Raw genomic sequence first — 19,310 nt, forward strand, 5'->3', positions numbered from 1 at the left:
GCTGTGACATGCATTCACAAAAAAATTAAAATGATCAGGCGTTGTCATATCGTTGCTGTCGGGGCAGAAACCTCTTATCTCCATATTCACAACTTTGTGTTTTTTTTTTTTTTTGTAAATTAATGTCCTGCTTGATCATACTACAGCCTCACACAAAAGCATCAAAAGTAGTAGATCCACAAGTTCATATGAGGTTTCCACCCGACAGAGACAATATATTACTCCAGGGCTAACGGAACCTTTTTATACCAGCCCCCCCCCCCCCACACTTGATTTATAGTGCAATTTCAAAGTTCAAATAAACAAATTTAAAATAAAACACATCTTGGTAGCCTTGAAATATTCCTGCATATTTTGTGTCAAAATAGTACAAAAAAAAAGTTAACATTTGTAAATGGAAGCATGCCGAATATAGCCTACTGTATATTTGTTGCAAGAACCTTAATTTAAAAAGAAATGTATTCACAGGCTATGCTATATTTATTTATTTACTTGCTTTTTTTTAATTCAGTTAATGTATGACCCCCACCGTCACGTCACCTTCTTGCGACCCCACATGGGGTCACGACCCATAGCTTGAGAATCTCTGCATTACTTTCATCGTGCCATGTTTGGATTGCTGTTAACCCAGCTGTACCATTGACAACACCACTAATAAAGTACTAAAGTGACGGCCCTCTTATGTTCCGTCAGTAAACTGTGGAAATGAATAAATATTCAGATGCCTTTTCCTTTAATGTACATACTAATGCAGTCCGGAGCAATTATCACTTCAAACAGAGTGAGTGAAGCGCGACTAGGAGAGGAGATAAGTGCTTATAAAGAGAGAGCCGGGGTCACCTCGTTCACGCCGATACCGCCGTTGCCTTTGCCTCGAATTATTCAAGGCTGGTGGCGAACAGTGGGGGATCATTTCTTGGAAAACTCGCAGAGCGTCGATAATGAGTACCTTGCCCACCGTCAGGTTCTTTCCTGAAAAGTTTTTTTTTTGTTGGACATACAAGGTTTCCACCCTACAGCGACGAATTTGAAAAAGACTGAACAAACCTCAGCGAACAAAAAAGATGACACTAATCCGGTATTGTTTTTCACGGGTCAGGGAGCAGCACACAGGGGCTATTAACCCAATGGCTCATTTTGGAATAAAGATGTGCATTTATCCACTGGGAAAATTCTCATGATTAGAGCCAAACATTCTGTTTCAAATCGTCGCTGTCGGCCGGAAACCTCATATGCCTCCAAACTATTACTTTTCAGGAAATGGAAAAAAGAACCTCCTGTGTTCCAATGGATCCAGTGTAGTTATTATTTAGTCACAAGTTCTAGTTCATACTTTTCATTGGTTCAATATTGATAAGACACATTTAACCACTTTCACTTTAACAACATGGCAAAATAAATGTCAGATCTACAAGCTCACAACACAGGCGTTGTGAGCTTATTTTTAACTCTATGGTTGTGAGCTGGTATATCGGCAATTTTTTTGCAACTTTTGTGTGGCACTGTGGTACGAAGTAGGGCATTCATTTACAAAAGAATACGAAAAGTTTAAATATGGAGGTGCAAGGATTCTGCCTGACAGCAACACTATGCTTGTAGATCTGCTTTTTAGAGAGAGTTTAAATTATTAATTCATATCATGTTATGTCCCAGGGTTCCCTTCCTAGAAATATAGTAGAGTACAATATTTGTCTTTGAAATTAACTGGAGTGAAGCTTTAAAAAAAAAACATTCTCAAGTACAGACACTCAAAACATTGTAATATAGCGGTTACCGTCCACCACTGCATGTTGGTTCTTCACCTGGGATTGTTTAACTCATGACTTTCTAATTCATAGAAATAGTAAACAGGCGTGACGTGTGCCAACATCCCACTCATCTCCTGATGTCAGCGGCGTCTACCCTGTGCAGTGAACAAAACGCGGGCATCTGAAAACCGACACGTATAATCGCAACAATGGTGGCCTTCATGAGGTGGGGATCACGGCGTGTTAGCATCGCCGCTCGTCTGCTAATTACGCCGTCAAATCCCAAGCCTTGGCCCAGCCACAAGTGGGCTAAATTCTTCTCATGAATTATACATGGGCGTTGTGGCAGCACAATTAATCCCTACGGGCTTAAAGCGTTTTTGAGGACTCATTTCTTTACGCGACAAGACAAGCGGGGCGAGAGGGATTTAAGAGGCGGGGGGTCGTATCAGATGACTGTGTTCTGTTACGGTGGCCCTCGCTTCACCTCCAACACAACTGTTCACTGCAAAGGCCATCAACGTGTTCAGGTACAACGTGATGTTGTTCCTAGAGTTCCTTAACGGTTCGCTCTTAACGGTCCGATTCCTGAAAGGGATAGTTCACCCACAAAATGACTTTTTTTCTAACGATTAGTCACCCCATGGAGACTTGAATTCATGGATATGTTTTTGTCGGATTCCTAAGCCAATAATTTGATGACCAGCAACGGTTCCGGTAGGAGACACAAAGAGTCTAGTTTGTGTCTCCTACCGGAACCGCGGCCTATCAGAGTTAGGGTGGTCCTTGAATTAAAAGGTTTGACAACCAGAACCACTAGTATTCTAATTGTATAGCAGCAGATGTGAAGTCCACATACATACCAGCTCTGACAGTGTGATAAAAAACAGTTCCGGAAACGGTTCCAAATGTGATGGAACCGATTCCAGTGGGTTCCTCAATGTTGGATACAGTTCCTTCGGTTCCGGATCCCAACCCTAGTTGTTGGTAGAAAGTAACTAAGTACATTAATGTACAATGTAAGTAAAGTTGAGAGGTACTGCGATGCGTTGTGAGATTGTAGATTAAAGTTTGACATCTTGAATTTGACTTTTACTTGTTACAGAGTATTTCTACATTGTGGCATTGCTACTCACTAAAACACCCGAGTACTCCACCACTATTTGATACAATGTGATGATGTTACCAAATGAATGTCAATGAGCCCAGCTATAAAAAACCTGAGCCGCAGAACTCTTCACATTACCGTTTATCCCGAGGGGAAACGTGATGCAGAGTGTTGGAGCTGTGCAGGGTTGTGTGCGTGGTGGCGTGTGTGTGTGGAGGCAGTGATGGTGTTTACACTCAAACTGGTGTCTACTTCAAAGGAACAAAGTGTAGGGCCTCCAGTGTTTTTGTATCAGGTGGGAGACTCAGGCTGTGTCTTTGTTAGAGACAATAAGACAGGTAATAAATATGTAATAAACATGTCAACGGTCGCCTCTTCTGGCCCCACCGACATGCTGCTGGGGGCTTAATGGAAGTGACAGATAGAGCTTAGCATGCCATGCAAGGGTGCAGACTAGACCAGTGGATCCCAAACGTTTTAGCTCAAGACCCAAAAGAGAAATAAGATGTTTGCCCGGGACCCAAACTAGTGAAAATAGCAGATCTACAAGCTCACAACGCTAGTGGATCTGCTATTTTCACTCCTTCTTAAACGTTTTTTTTTTATTTAATTTTTTTTATTGATGTTTTTTGATAAACTTGGTCCGTGACCCAAACATGGGCCCCAATCCACTGTTTGGGAAACAGTGGACTAGACCACAGCAGCTAGGGACTGAAGCTTTGATAGGCTGCTGTTAACAGCCAGGCATTACTCTCTGTTGTAATGCTAGCTTCAAACCGGAGCACGGGACAGCAGAACACCTGGCTCCCAGTGAACTGGAGCACTGCCAGTCTATCATAGCAGTCTTCTGGAAATTCTGCATGTAGACCATATAGTCTCTTTCTTTTACACACACAAATTCGTGGCAACTGACTGAAAACTGTTGGAGCTAGAGAAAACTAACTGAGCGTAGAAAGAAGATATCCTTATTGAGATGATGTCCTAATGGATTTGGCTGTAAAAGAAAGAAAGGGTTGGCACACTGCTTTGAAGCATCATCATGTTTCATGGTATTCTTAACAATACATGTTAAGTAGTTAAGTAGTGGCTCCTGAACCAGCAGTATAAAACACCATCCATTGTGCTAACAGCCAGACCTAAATTAAGGTTAAAATGTCATTATGGTCACAGAGTGTTCACCTATGATGACAGAATTTGGATGCTAGGATTCATGTGTTTAAGTAGCGGGCAGTGCAGGAGTGATGACCTAGCCTACATTTGATCCAATAGAGACATATGGTGAAATATGGGTAGAGAGACATAGAATTAAGGGAGTGAAAGGGTGCATTCACACCGAACTACCGAACACCGAACTGATTCTACCTTTACGGCAGATACTGCCAATGGGAACGGCGCGGTTTGTTGCCATTCGCAGATTTCCTAAAAAAAAAAGATTTCCCCATTGAAATGCATTGGCAGAATCCACCGCATTGGCAGAACCAAAGTTCGGTGTGACTGCACTGCACCCTAGGTGATGTTTTTTTGATTAAAATTAAGTGTTTTTGTTTTAAATTAAAAAAGTGAAGCTCTATATTGTGATAGTAATCATTGCCATGCAGTGTTGGTTCAGTAACAGGGGTCTTCCCGTCTCTCCAGCTCTTTAAAGGGACACTTCACCCCAAAAAAACGTTGTTTCAATGGATTAGTCACCCCATGGAGACTTGAATTCATGGATATTTTTTAGTTTTGGTCTCGTTCCTAAAACAATAATTTGATGACCAGCGGACCGGTAGGCAGCGGTTCCGGTAGGAGACACAACGGAGACTCGTTGTGTCTCCTACCGGAACCGCTGCCGGTCATCAAATTATTGTTTTAGGAAGGAGACAAAAAACTAAAAAAATATCCATGAATTCAAGTCTCCATGGGGTGACTAATCCATTGAAACCATTTTTTTTTTGGGGTGAAGTGTCCCTTTAATAAACATAAAATATATTTTCAGGTGGGTTGCCAATTTCAGCCAATTAGGAGAGAGTAGACATTTATCAGCTTCAATGTTATAATGTTCCAGTTCAAATTTTGTATGCTCACTACTTTGTTCCAGTTTCACTTGTTTATCCTGTGTGAGATTCTCTCTCCTGATTGGACAAAATAGGTATTTTCCGACCTGGAAATGCTTTTTCTGTTTACTAAAGAGATGGAGAGACCCCTGTTCCTGAACAAACACTCTATAGCAATGAATATAGAGCCACTTATTTTAACAACCAAAAAAAGATCGTTATCGGAAAACTAACTGCGTACATTTCCAAACTTTCCACAAATCTTTGCTCCCAAAATGTTCTCAAAATCCCCCCCCCTCTGCCATTTTCTCAGAATCACACTATAGTATAGAGATGCTTCATGTGGTTAATCTGTGTTTTCCCTCTAGGCTAAATCACTATGTCACCAAGTGTAACACATCACAACCAAACTGGAAGCACTGGCTGGCCATTACAATATCATCACTGTTACTTTTCAGGAAATGGAAAAAAAATAACCAATGGATCCAGTTAGTATTAAGTCATAAAATCTTGTTATTACTTTTTATTGCTTCAAAATAAAACTCACACAACCATTTCCACATTAACTGTCACGTTGTGAGCTTGTAGATCGGCTATTTTCGCTACTTTTGTGCGACAGTCATACGAGGAAGTAGGGCATTCGTTTACGAAAAAAAACACCAGAAGTTGAAGTATGGAGATACAAGGTTTCTGCCCGACAGCACAATGTACACAGCTTTGTTTAGATACACATTTCTTTATTTCCTGTCCTAATACACCATGTCCAGAAAGCCAGGGGCCACAAAACACAATCTAGAGACTTTCATATCACTGAAACTGAAATATCAGATGTGCTTATCAGCAGATTCACAAGGAAAAACATTCCAGAAATGCAACATGTCTGGTTTTCATTTAGGCCTACTAGACCCCTGGCTCCATCTCTCACTATGTGCATGTCTTTTTTTCCCCCCTCGCTGTTTCTTTCAAAACAAGAGAGGGGAAATTGAGAGGACATTTGTTTATCATCCGAGATTTCATATTGGACAGGAGGGGACACATTACATAATATCTAACTATGTGTGTAGCTGTCCTTTGCACATCTCAAGAACCGTCCGACCGATCGACTTCAAACTCGGTGTGTGTGTGTGTGTGTGTATCGCCGAGAACCCACCAGAGTATGGTGCCTGGTCTGATGCACCTACACATACGCAATTATCAATATTACGTCATATGATAATGGATACTGCACTAAGTACTCTGACAACGGGTCTACAACGGGTGCCCTCGTGTACGATGTTAATGTGTAAAACAGATACAGTTGCATAACCGGAGGGGCATGCGTTCCCAATGACCAACTTCTAGATATATATTTAGGCTATTTACACTGTAGAAAAAGTCTGTCGTTAATCATAATCGAGGCAAAAGTTTGAAATAATCGTGATACTGATTTGAAGTCATAGATCGCCCAGACCTACATCCTAGCATCAGCCAAAGACAGACAGAAATCAATGCACATGGTCCTTCCTTCAAACCGACAGGGAACCGTTGGCGAGCAGCAGGGACACAGATAGAGGTCAGATTAGACACACACCAATGCTTCTATTAGCATAGAGACAAAAGTACTTTACCTGTATGTATTCAATGGAGCTTTATTGGCAAGAGAAACATACATTTACATTGCCAAAGCAAGTGTATACCTCCACCCTAACCCCCCTTCCCCCCCCCCACCCCACCCAGTGCTGTTGTTTCTAAAGCCCAGCAGGCCAGTACCAGTCTTTCTACACCATTACAGAGTCATGCTGGCATAAAATGGTAAATGATGCATTTATATTGTGCCTTTCTCCAAAGCTTGTTTACACTGACCCATTCACACACACACATTCACACACTGACGGCGGAGGCAACGATGCAAGGGAAGGCACCAACCAGCTCATCACGAGCAGTTAGGGGTTCAGTGTCTTTGACATGAACCCTAACAGGTTATTGAACCGGGAACGTCCGATTCCCAAGCAGACGCTCTACATCCTGAGCCACTGTGCTACCCCATCATCAGCCACTGGAGTAGTGTGGTGGTGTTTACCTGCAGAAACGCACAGTCCTCTCGCTGTATGTAGGCGTTACTTTTCACCGTTTGTTTTGGTAGCCCAATTATGTCCCCGTCTACACTACTGATAACTGCTGGTATAAAGGGAAATGATATGGTAAAAAGTGTGTATTGTTTTGTAATGTAAACACAGGGAGAAGTTACATACTATGCCTTTAACTGTTCAATGTCAGCCTACATGTGGTACTGTGAGGTGCGAATTGTGACATGTTACAACTGCACTGATAGTAGAGGAATCTTGGAAGCAACGCTGCTGCTCTGGTCAAATTATACTCCAGAAAACCTCAGAGAAAACAGTGATGTGGGATGATGTTTACACCCTTCACATATGTTTATGTGTGAAGACTTAATGAGGGCTAAAAAATCTTTTTTTTTCTTTTTAAGAAGTTGGGAGTTTTCCACATCATTATATGGAAAACATGGCTTGGCAAACCTTTCATTTTCACATCGTCGCTGTGGCGTGGAAACCTTGTATGTCCAAAACAAACCGGTAATACTTTTTGGTTGGTTCAATATTTATAAAACCCACAGCCACAACTTTTTTAACTGTTCCAGGCTTGTAGATCGGCTGTTTTTGCTACTTTTGTGCAACACTTTTTCACAACGAAGTAGGGCATTAATTTATGAAAATACGAAAAAGCTGAAATGTGGAGATACAAGGTTTCTGCCCGGCAGTGACTACTTAATTAAGCTAGAGCATGAGAAGTTAAATTGATGATGCTGGTGGCAGAGCATGATTTACATAACAGTTCTGGGTGTCCCCCATGCATGAGCTAGAAGGGTACAATCTGGCCTCCTAAATGGTACAATCTGGCCTCCTAAAGGGTACAATCTGGCCTCCTAAATGGTACAATCTGGCCTCCTAAAGGGTACAATCTGGCCTCCTAAACTTTAGGAGGCCAGATTGTATCCTTTAGGACCTAAAGGATACAATCTGGCCTCATAAATCAGTGGTTCTCAAAGTAGGGTTCGTGGACCCCGGGAGTCAATGAGGGGGGTTCCACCTAAATAAGTGGTCCATTTGGTTCCATTTGTACACTCTCAGAGTTATGGGGTATAGTAAACTGGGGATCTTTGAAATGAAAACGTTTGAGAAACCTTGTCCGAAGGGGTCCAATCTGGCCTCCTCCTGGGTGCAGAGGGATGACAGTTTTCCCACATTTTGCCAGTGGAGGGGAAGGAACGACAAAGGGCCTCTGGGCCTCTGAAGACCCGGGTTCACTACATTCCCATCAGCTTTTTTTCCCCTTCTGCCCGCTGTCTAAATACACACTATGAGCTATACCACCAGTATGTTTTATAATAATAATCTAAAACTAGTAGTAACTAAAGTTTTCAAATAGTGTAGTGGAGTAAAAAGTACAATATTTGACTCTGAGGTGTAGTAGAGAAGTATAAATTGTCTCCCCCCCCCCCCCCCCAAAAAAAAATAGGAATAAGTGAAGTCCCTCAAAATTGTACTTAAATACACAAGTACTTGAGTAAATGTACTTAGTTACTTTGCACCAGTGACTATAACAACATTCTGGGGGTTATGAGTGACCACCCCCAGCCCCTCCCCCATCCTCACACACACACACACACACACACACACACACACACACACACACACACACACACACACACACACACACACACACACACACACACACACACACACACACACACACACACACACACACACACACACACACACACACACACACACACACACACACACACACACACACACACACACACACACACACACACTGACCAGGCCTCAGTTGTTAAAGTGGGTGTGGAGTCTGGGTGGAGTGTGTTTGTTTTGGGTGGGTGTTGGTGTGTGTGTGAGATAGAGAGGAGACCCCAGGCCAACATGTTTTATCTGAAGAAATTATTAACATATGAATCAGTCAAGAGAGGGAAAGAAAAACAGCAATGATAGCCTGTTAAGAGATACTGTATCTGAAGCTGGTCCCAGCACAAATCTACAATTCAGTCATTCTGAACATTAGCATTGTTGTGTGTGTGTGTGTGTGTGTGTGTGTGTGTGTGTGTGTGTGTGTGTGTGTGTGTGTGCGTGTGTCATCCGTGAACTGAGCCTGGAAAAAGTGTGTGTGTGTGTGTTGCTTTCTTGCATCCCTAATGCTGCTGATGTTTCCATGTACAGTCAGTCAGTTAAGCTTTTCAACTTCAGTTATTGAGCTCTGTCAATACATGAATTCAATACCCAGCAATGAGGCACAATTCAACGCATCACCAGGAGATATGACAAGAATGCACAAGTGTCATCATCATTTGACACAAGACAAAGTTTTTCATTTCAATCATGTGTGCACACAGCCTGCTGCAGTCGCTGAGTTTTATAAACACTAAATGGCTAGCAGCAATAATTTTTCCCATGTTGCTTTAGGACAAAAAAAAACTAACAATTACCACAATTAACAAGTCATTTATAGCACGTTAAAGCAGTGGTGGACAAAGCACTCCTCTCCAGTAGGCTACTTGAGACAAATGTGTGTGAGATGTGTCATACTTGGGTCAAATTATAGATACTAATAGTTGTTCAGTCAAAATTGTACTTGAGTTCTGAAGTACTGGAGTACATGCTTTTAAAAGTATTAAAAAGCACCAAGTACATTTTGTTTTTAATATCAAAGCATTGCTGTATTGAAATTTAGAAAATAGTAGATCTACAAGCTAAAAAAACTCATATATTGGCTATTTTCTTGAGAGATAATTGTTAATTCGTACACGTTTTATTCACTGTAACAGTTCCAGGACAGATGAGTCAAAAGTAAAATATTTATCTTTGAAATGTAGTGGAGTGAAAGTCATAAGTTCCCAAAATAAAAAAAAAGAAATATCAAAAACGTACTCAAGTACAGTGGACCTACTCAAGTAAATGCACTTAGTGTTACTACCGCTGCTTTACAGTAGATGATCGATCCCCTGGTCAGAACAGATGATCAAACATTTAAACAGTAAAGACATCCATCCATTCCATCAGGTTTTGTCCTCCATCTATACCCTCACAGTGTGACAGAACAGTCAGGACATTTCAACAATTCACTCTAATCCAGGGGTCTTCCATGTTTTTCAGGCCAAGGACCCCCTAGCTGAGGGAGGGGGGGGATGAAGCAGGGAACCCACTACATTTGTTTTCATGTTAAATGTGCGTTTTCAGACATTTATAACTACTTAAACCTTCAATACTTTGTAAAATTGACCGTTGGCTCTGTACTTAGTCTGCTCTTTTTTTTCCCCTCTACGCCAAACCTCTTTGACGAAAATAGCCGATCTACAAGCTCACGTTGTGTGCTTGTAGATCTGCTATTTTCAGCTAATGTTCCCCTCAGAATAGGGATAGGTTCAAGTGTTTAGTGTAAAAAAAAAAGTCCAGCTAAAAAAAAGTACCCAGCTAAATGATAGATATAGGCACCAAATGGACCCTTGTGGGTCTGTAACTCTGACAGTGTACACTCTCAGAGTTAAATTAACATAGATTGCATTGTACAATATAAATTGCGGTCCAAGTGATAGAAATGCCATTAATTGGGGGTCCGTAGCCCTAATGCATGGGGGTCCTTGAAATTAAAATGGTTGAGAATCACTGCTAGAGCCGTAAAAAATAATCTCTTATGGGGGTCCCTGGCATATCTTTTCAAATGGGGGTCCGCGGGCTAGTAAGTGTCAATTTGGGGGTCCTTGACATGAAAAAGTTTGAGAACCACTGCCCTAGGGGTCCCGGACCCCCTGTCGAAGACCCCTGCTCTAGTCTATATCAATGCAGTTCAACTTGAACTTCATCCCTCAGTCACATGTAAGAGCTGAACTTATTTGCTGTTCAGATGGTTCCATTAACACTTCCACACGCCACTGACAAACACAACAGTCCCCTATGGGCATTCCATGATGATATTTAAACATTATTTAGAGCAGTGGTTCCAGGAACTCACTGGGTTCCTTTAAAAGGCATTGGTTCTCAAAGATCATAACAGAGGTAGAGAAGAACCATGGATATGAATGATCATAACAGAGGTAGAGAAGAACCATGAATATGAATGATCATAACAGAGGTAGAGAAAAACCATGGATATGAATGATCATAACAGAGAAGAACCATGGATATGAATGATCATAACAGAGGTAGAGAAGAACCATGGATATGAATGATCATAACAGAGGTAGAGAAGAACCATGGATATGAATGATCTTAACAGAGGTAGACAGAGAAGAAGCATGACAGTAGCCTATATACCTAGCTACGCTCCCTCAAAACTAACACCAGACCCAGCCGAACACTACTATGGGGGCTGAGCTGAGGGAACATCACCGTCCGTCAGTATTGTAACCACGTAACTCCACATAGCACACAACACCACTAGTCAAATATACGGCTTAGCCCGTTAACTGTCATGTGAAAGAAGCAGAACAAACGAGAGGGAAACAAACGGCTATCCTTACCGAGTTACCATGATTATGATATGATGGTCCAAAACACTGCGGAGAGAACAGTTCAATCAGCGATGATTCGGTTCAGCTGTGCATCGCTGCTGTGTCCTGCTCCATAAATGGCTTTAAAATAGATCCACAAACCCGCTGTATTCCATGCGATGAATTCATTCACCTGGTCTGACTGTCTGTCTGTCTGTCTGCCCGTCCACCATCACAAGTTCACAACGCGTGTGCGTGTTTTTTTCTCTGTCTGTTGGTGTGTGCGCGCTTGTGTGTAGCGGACGGTGTGTGTGTGTGTGTATACGTGTGCTTTCTCTTGCTTCTACTACTACAAACTGAGGATTGTTTGAGCGCTTTGGAGTGGACAAACTTGAAGCCCCTCCTCCTCCTCCTTTAACACACGCACGACACACGTACGCACGCTGCCTCTTTGATGCATGGTGGAGACTGGAACAACTCCCCTCCCCTCCCCAGTGGTGTAAAGTAACCAAGTACATTTACTCAAGTATACCGTACTTAAGTAAATGTTTTAGGTGTTTTTACTTTACTGGAGTATTTCCATTTTTTCAGTACCTTTACGTCTCGGGGCGGGTCTATCACCAGAGGCATTTTATTATTTGCCCCTCGGAAATGCAGGTTCCACACAGAGATTCCAGACTAATATCTACGCAGTGATATAGTCTGGCCATGCCAGGCTAATAGAGTGTTTGTTCAGTAACAGGAGTCTCCATCATGTCTCTCCAGCTCTTTATTAAACAGAAAATAAATTTTCAGGTGGGGGGGTCCCTGCATGGACCCCACTTTAGATCCACAAATGTATTATCTCCCCCAGGCTGGAACGGTCAGGGGCAGATATGATGTTTTCGACTCTGTCCACGCGTGTGCGTGCACGTGCAGGTGTTTGTGCATGTGCGTGTGTGTGCGTGCGTGCGTTTGCATCTCTCTCTCTCTATGTCATCTGTGAACATCTAATCTAAATAACCCGCTGGAATGTGAAACTTTGAACATACGCTTCCAGTAGGCCAAGCAGCAACCTCTACCCGAAATCTTTCAAATCGGCCTCATGGTGGCGCTGTAATAGGCCACTTCACCTTCAAACCACACTCCAAAGCGCTTTCACTTCTTCCCATAGGGAGCACCACTAACACAAACGCAAACAGTCTGTCGTACCAACTCTATTACCCCCGCAGCTTCCTCATGTCCTGGGCTGCACCCCAACAAACACAGCCCTGACCTGGCAGAGAAAAGTGCACTTTTCTAGTTTTCTGTTGCTCTCTCACTCCAATCACCACCATTCTCCCTCTCTATCCCCCCCCCCCCCCCCTCTCTCTCTCTCTCAGGTGAAATAACCTGCTCGTAGATTTCAACACAGAGAAAATCCATTTGTTCTAGTGTCTTCACATATCAGTGATAAGCCCTCTCTGTCCACACAGGGCGTCCCGCTGGCACTCCGTCTTATTAATCAGACGTAAGTCCTACAATGGAGGAGAACTGAGAAGGTCCACCACAAAGAACATTACAAGAGATTATTAACAAAGACATAAAGAGCTGAACACAACCGGACTCAGTCATTCATGTCACCTCTTTGTGTCCCAAAGACATGAAAAGAATGGTTGAGTCTATAATAGACGGCAAGTTCTTCTTTAAGTCTCGAGAACAAAAGGATTGTCTGTCTGTCAGTCTAACCCCTCTGTTCTGTCTGTCTGTCTGTCTGTCTGTCTGTCTGTCTGTCTGTCTGTCTGTCTGTCTGTCTGTCAGTCCTCCAGTCCACAGAACTATGCATGTCAGAGTGCATGTCAGAGTGTTAACACACTATAGTGGAAAGTAGTACATCTACTCACGTACTGTACCTAAGAACAATTTTGACTTTACTGGAGTATGTCCATTTTTGGGCGGTGTAGCCGCCCCTATAAGTGCAGGGGTTGGGACACCTCATTAGTACACCCTTCGCTGTACTGTGATTGGCTCATAATTAGTACACCCCTAGCATTAGTACACCCCTAGCTGTACTGTGATTGGCTGACTCTATTGGCTGACTCTATTCAGCACTGTGATTGGCTAGCGAGACACATGATGAAATCAAAAACCTATAAAAAGGACTATGCACTTTAAAAAAAAGCTTCCATCACTGTGATGACCACTGTGATGACCACACCGCCCACTTCACACTGGGTGTGATTTTTTAATGCTTTATACTTCTTTATACTCCATTACATCTCAGAGGCCCTTTTGTTTTACTTTTTACTCTACTACAATTATTTGAAAACTTTAGTTACAAGTCACTTTGAATATTTAGATTATTATTACAAAGCCTACATTAAGCAACCTTATTGTATACTTACCTATTTTATATCTATATAACTGTTTTATACTTTGTCTTTTTGAAAATACCTATTTGTGAGCATGCCATTTTCAAAAGATTTTGACATATTCTGAAAAATTAGACATTCTGCATAATGAGTAGCCTACTTTTGCTTTTGGTACTGTCAGTATATCTTGAGGCCAATACTTGTTACTTGTATGTGGTATCGCTATACCTTTACTTAAAGCCTCACTATGTAACTTTGTTTAAAGAATAAAATAACATTTGGTCCAATCTGTATGGTAGGGTACGTTAATACATTATAACTTATACAATTGGGGTGGTTGTATTTTGTCTCCCTGCTCTTCTATTGAGACATTTAGATCGTGTCAAAGGTCATGTCTCACCTAGACAGAGGATCCGACACGGATTTTGAGCTGATGGTCAAGATTCAATTTATCCCTTGAGCAAGCAGGCAGGCTCTATTAATGGTAAAAATGTCAGCACTTAAGCAGGAAGCCAGGTTCAAATCTGGGGTAGAAGAGAAAAGTTACACAGCGCTGCTTTAAGTAAACAATCAATCAGAGCACTTCTTCCACCGCTGAACCCACAACTCAAATTATCATCATTATCATGTTTTTTGTAGCCTCTCACAAAACCATTTATCACAACCGGAGGGGGAGAAGATAACAGCAATAAGTATAGGCTTAAAGTCCCTTGTTTTCTGTGAGGTGAAACATTGGCAATAATTTTGCAGCGGCCTCAGAGAAACAGGATAACGTAATCAATCAAAGACCATAATCAAGGCTTTACCCAAAATGTCCCCTTGTGGGAGAATAAAGTTTACCTTGACCAGGGAGGGGGGGAAAGTACTCAGATTTTGGACTTAAGTAAAAGATGCAATGCAGTGTAAAAATAGTTGGTTTCAAGTTAAAAGTCCTGCATTCAAAATTGTATAATTCAAAGTACAAAAGTATTGGCGTCAATTTATGTATTGTTGTTGTTTGTGTTATTTGTTATTTTTCTTACTTGATAATCTTTGAATATTTATTTTCTAAAAGCTTACAATGTGTTGTATCGTGTCATATCTGCTATTTTTGAAAAGGTTAGAAGATTAGTTTTATTATATGGACCCCCTCGAAAACTAGATGATCAAGGGGTTATCCTTAATAATAAAGGTACTATATATATATATATATATATATATATATATATATATATATATATATATATACAAAAGTATTGGCGTCAATTTATGTATATATATATATATATTATCAATTTGATTAATTATGAATAATCTAAATATGCTAAGTAACTAGTAAGTGTCAAATAAATGTAGTGGAGTAAAACTTATCATATTTGCCTCTGAGATGTACTGTAGTGGCGTAGAATGAAGTCATGAAGACATGGAAATGCTGAAGAAAAGTAAAAGTACCTTGAAATTGTACCTACTCAAGTACAATACTTGAGTAAATATACTTAGTTACTTTACACCACAGACCATGACCTTGCTTGAGGACATTTTGAGAGCCAGGCCCAGACAGAATGTTATTGTTTTATTCTGAAAAGATTGTCACTCTTCCAAACCAAACAGAAGAGCGACCAAATCAAAGGCTCCCTCCTTCAATCTGTTGAGGCTCTTGAATCATGGATTACTTTGGGGAGAAGATTATAATCGTCCAACTTCTGAAAAAGTCATGGCTCATAACAACAGGGAGCAGGTGAGCAATTCAACCGAATTAACAACTTAAAGACTGTGTAACTTTTTGTTAAAAAGTTAAAGCTCTATATTCTGAATTTCTGATAGTAATCATTGCTATAGACTAGAGTGTTGTTCAGTAACAGGGGTCTCCCCGTCTCCCCAGCTCTGTAGTAAACAGAAAAGTCAGGATGTCAATTTGATCCAACCAGGAGAGATTTTATAGTGTTCCAGTTCCAATTTTGTCTGCTCTTTTTTCCTATCACTTCCTATTTCATTTGTTTATCCTGCATACTTTATGAGTTCTCATTTTTACATTTAACAAGCATTTCTCCATTGTGGTATACAGTGCAACTTTTAAGTAAAAAAGATCAGAGTAGACTACTTCTTAAGTTCTTCCACCACTGGTATTCAACACAGTGTTGAATCTCTGGCTCACTGTAGGTGGTATATAGGTCTGCCACTGACTACAATCTTCAAAACCTCCTAAAAAACAGTCCTCCTTGTAGTTTCACAGCTTGCTATCGGTGCAAATTAGCCCCTCCGCCCAATTCTGGGGGGAAAAAGTGGCAGCAAATCAAAGAGTCTGGTTGGTAATCTGCAGACATGAAGATGTTCAACGACACAGATCCGTGAAGCTGTGGAGGTTTGGGGGAAGAAGCACTTTGATCAACATTAAGTGGTCTCATGTGGGGGTGAGGAGATGTGTGTGTGTTCTTTTTAATTGGATAACGAATGAATGATTTCTGGTTAAGACACACCACGACAGAAACACTAGCGGCTCTCTCTCACGTCGTACAATGGTGAAATGAAAATAGCCAATCTATAAGCTCACAATGTGTCACGATGATATACATCTGCTAGTTTCGAGAGAGAAAAAAGTAAAACTATTTGGAGATTTTTGAAAAACAAAGTGTGTGTGTGTGTGTGTGTGTGTGTGTGTGTGTGTGTGTGTGTGTGTGTGTGTGTGTGTGTGTGTGTGTGTGTGTGTGTGTGTGTGTGAAACACAGTACTGCAGCTCTCTGTCTAAAACAACATGATGAAGTGAAGCAGAAAGTCCCCAGTGAAGACTGAACTTCCCAAAGCTTGTGGACCTCATCAACCCCCAGTAAACATGTGAACACATTGGGGGTGCATGTACACCAGCCATTATTATTAGGGCCCCACTGTGGTGCTCTTATTGGGGTTAAGTATTTTGACAGACTCATTGAATAATACAGGATGTTGGACATGTCAGCTCCCAGATGTATAGCTTTTCCAATCCATGGCCAGCTGTGGATTACTAGGATTAAAATGTACTTGTTTCTATTTATTTATTTAGCGTTAGCATTTACATTTGCTCAAATATAATTACTTATATGGTCAAGTATTATAATACTTCATAATTGCTGGACACTCACTGGTCTGTGAAGTATTATGATAATTGTCCTTATAAGTTATTATAAAAGTCTGTATAATGTTTTATGATTGCATTATGATTACTCATGAGTGCTTATATCATACAGTGTTGTAAGCAGATTACGATGCTATAACATATTTTCAGACGCTTATCGACACTTATCAAGGCTGACGTCAGGCTGGTGTGTGTGGGGGCCTCAGCATCCACAGCCTCCAGCTTTAAGTGCGTTTGGGCTGCACCCCAGGCATGGCTGTGACAATGACAGCGCAGACTGGGCTCTGTGCCTCCTGAGTCCTACTGCGTAAGAAAACACAACGCTCTATAAAAGTCTGCATGACTCATCCTGCGTCATCGTCTTGTCCCAGCAGCCTGGCAGTCCCAAAAATGTCCCCACGTCTCATTCAAACCTTCTCGCTAACACGGGGGGAGGGGCGGGGGGAGGCTCTCACAGTGGAACATTTTGATGATTTATGTATTTATGTATTCATACTGCAAAGGGGGTTAATTTAAAGGTTGTGTACGTGATAGGTCTTTGTTAGAATAAGTGTTAAAACACTCATTGTCAAATCATTGTAGGGCTTTGTTCAGTGACAGGGGTCTCCCTGTCTCTCCAGCTCTTTAATAAACAAATAAAATCACACCCAGTGTGAAGTGGGCGGTGTGGTCACAGTGGTCATCACAGTGATGGAAGAAGTGATGGAAGAAGTGATGGAAGAAACCATAACTTAAAAAAAACACATTCATGTTTTTTTTTAAGTTATGGTCCTATTTATAGGGCTATGCACAAGTGTCATGTTTCCCTAGCCAATCACAGTCCTGAATAGACTGTGATTGGCCAATCACGGTGCAGGGTTAGGGGGGTACATTTGTGGCCAATCACAGCGCAGGATTTGGTGTGCAAATATCCAAACCTCACATATAGGGGCGGTTTCACCGCCCAAAAATCACACCCAGTGTGAAGTGGGCGGTGTGGTCATCACAGTGGTCATCACAGTGATGGAAGCTCACTTCAAAACAAAATGGTTTTTTTGAAGTGCATAGTCCTATTTATAGGTTATTAATGTCATCATGTGTCTCGCTAGCCAATCACAGTGCTGAATTGAGTCAGCCAATAGAGTCAGCCAATCACAGTACAGCTAGGGGTGTACTAATGAGCCAATCACAGTACAGCAAATGTGTACTAATGAGGTGTCCCAACCCCACTTATAGGGGCGGCTACACCGCCCAAAAATACATTTTCAGGTCAGGATACCAATGTCATTCCCTCTGGACAGAAAACACATACAGGATACAGGATAAACAGGTGAAATTGGAAGTGATGAAACCAAACAATGAGTGGACAAAATTGGAATCCGAACACTATAAAACCGAAGCTGATAAATGGGTCCTCTCTCCTGGGAACTATTCCTTCATGTACTTGTCCAAGTGAAAGATGTTAAGTCTGTCAGTGAGTTTCATAAATATGTAACCAATGAAAAGTATTAACAAGAGCTTGTGGCTCTTTTTTCTATTTCCTGGAAAGTAATGCTGTTGGACATACAAGGTTTCCGCCTGACAGCGACAATATGCAGCCAACACAGCAGCAGTGACGATGAGTGTACATCACTGTGTGTCACCACAGATGGCACTTCATGTCCTTTTCACAGACCCCCCCACTTCCAATTCCTGACTGTCCCCAGCCTACCTGACATGCACGCACACACGCACGCACGCACACACGCACGCACGCACCAACAGATCTGTGTGTGTAGTTGAGGTGACAGAGAAAATAATTAGGCAGGCAATACAGATCATGTCATCAGCTTTAATTAGCTCTCACTTTCAGTCCTGACATATTGTCATCTGAATGTGACTGGTTCTTTTTTCTTACTCCGTAAAACAATGGGGGCAAGGTTTAGAAGATTGCTGTCGTTTAAATACAGTATCAATGCATAGCTGTATTAAAGTCTTTGACAATTTCCAGAACAACTCAAAGATTTTCAAGCAAAAGAAAATAATATTTGTGAAAAAAGCAGATCTACCAGCTCACAACACGAAGGAAGAGATACATTGTGAGCTTCTAGATCTGTCCTTAAGTGGTTCATTCATATTATACCTTTTCCCTTCCTAGAAATGTAGTGGAGTCAAATTTGTCTTTGAAATGTAGTGGAGTCTTATGTATCCAAAAATACAAATACTCAAGTAAAGTATAGATACTAAACATATTTACTGAAGTACAGTACTTAAGTAAATGTAGGCTAGTCTCTACTGTACCAATGATTGGTCCTACTGAAAGCAAGCAAGAAAGAAAGAAAGAAAGAAAGAAAGAAAGAAAGAAAGAAAGAAAGAAAGAAAGAAAGAAAGAAAGAGACACGTGTGTGGGAGGGAGGCTACACAATAATGATGTTTAGTTTTTGGCATTTCTGTTGTGCTGTTCAGAATAAACACTACTGATTGACTGGAAAGAAAAACAAGCAAGAAAAAGCTAGAATGAAAGCAAAGAATAAGGGAGG

General features: G+C 41.3%; 1 protein-coding gene across 2 annotated transcripts in view; it reads right to left on the reverse strand.

Moving 5' to 3' along the window:
• LOC308084451 (semaphorin-4B-like) overlaps positions 1–11,725 on the reverse strand; it is a 90,627-nt gene extending 78,902 nt beyond the window's left edge. For both annotated transcript variants that reach the window (XR_013933088.1, XM_080427111.1), the window contains exon 1: positions 11,425–11,725. The gene's annotated coding sequence lies outside the window, so the exon portion shown is untranslated. The remainder of the gene's footprint in view (positions 1–11,424) is intronic.
• Between the last annotated feature and the right edge of the window lie 7,585 nt (positions 11,726–19,310).

The sequence above is a fragment of the Gymnoscopelus braueri genome, assembly GCF_963280865.1.
Source record: "Gymnoscopelus braueri genome assembly, chromosome: 1".
Classification (NCBI taxonomy): Eukaryota; Metazoa; Chordata; class Actinopteri; order Myctophiformes; family Myctophidae; genus Gymnoscopelus; species Gymnoscopelus braueri.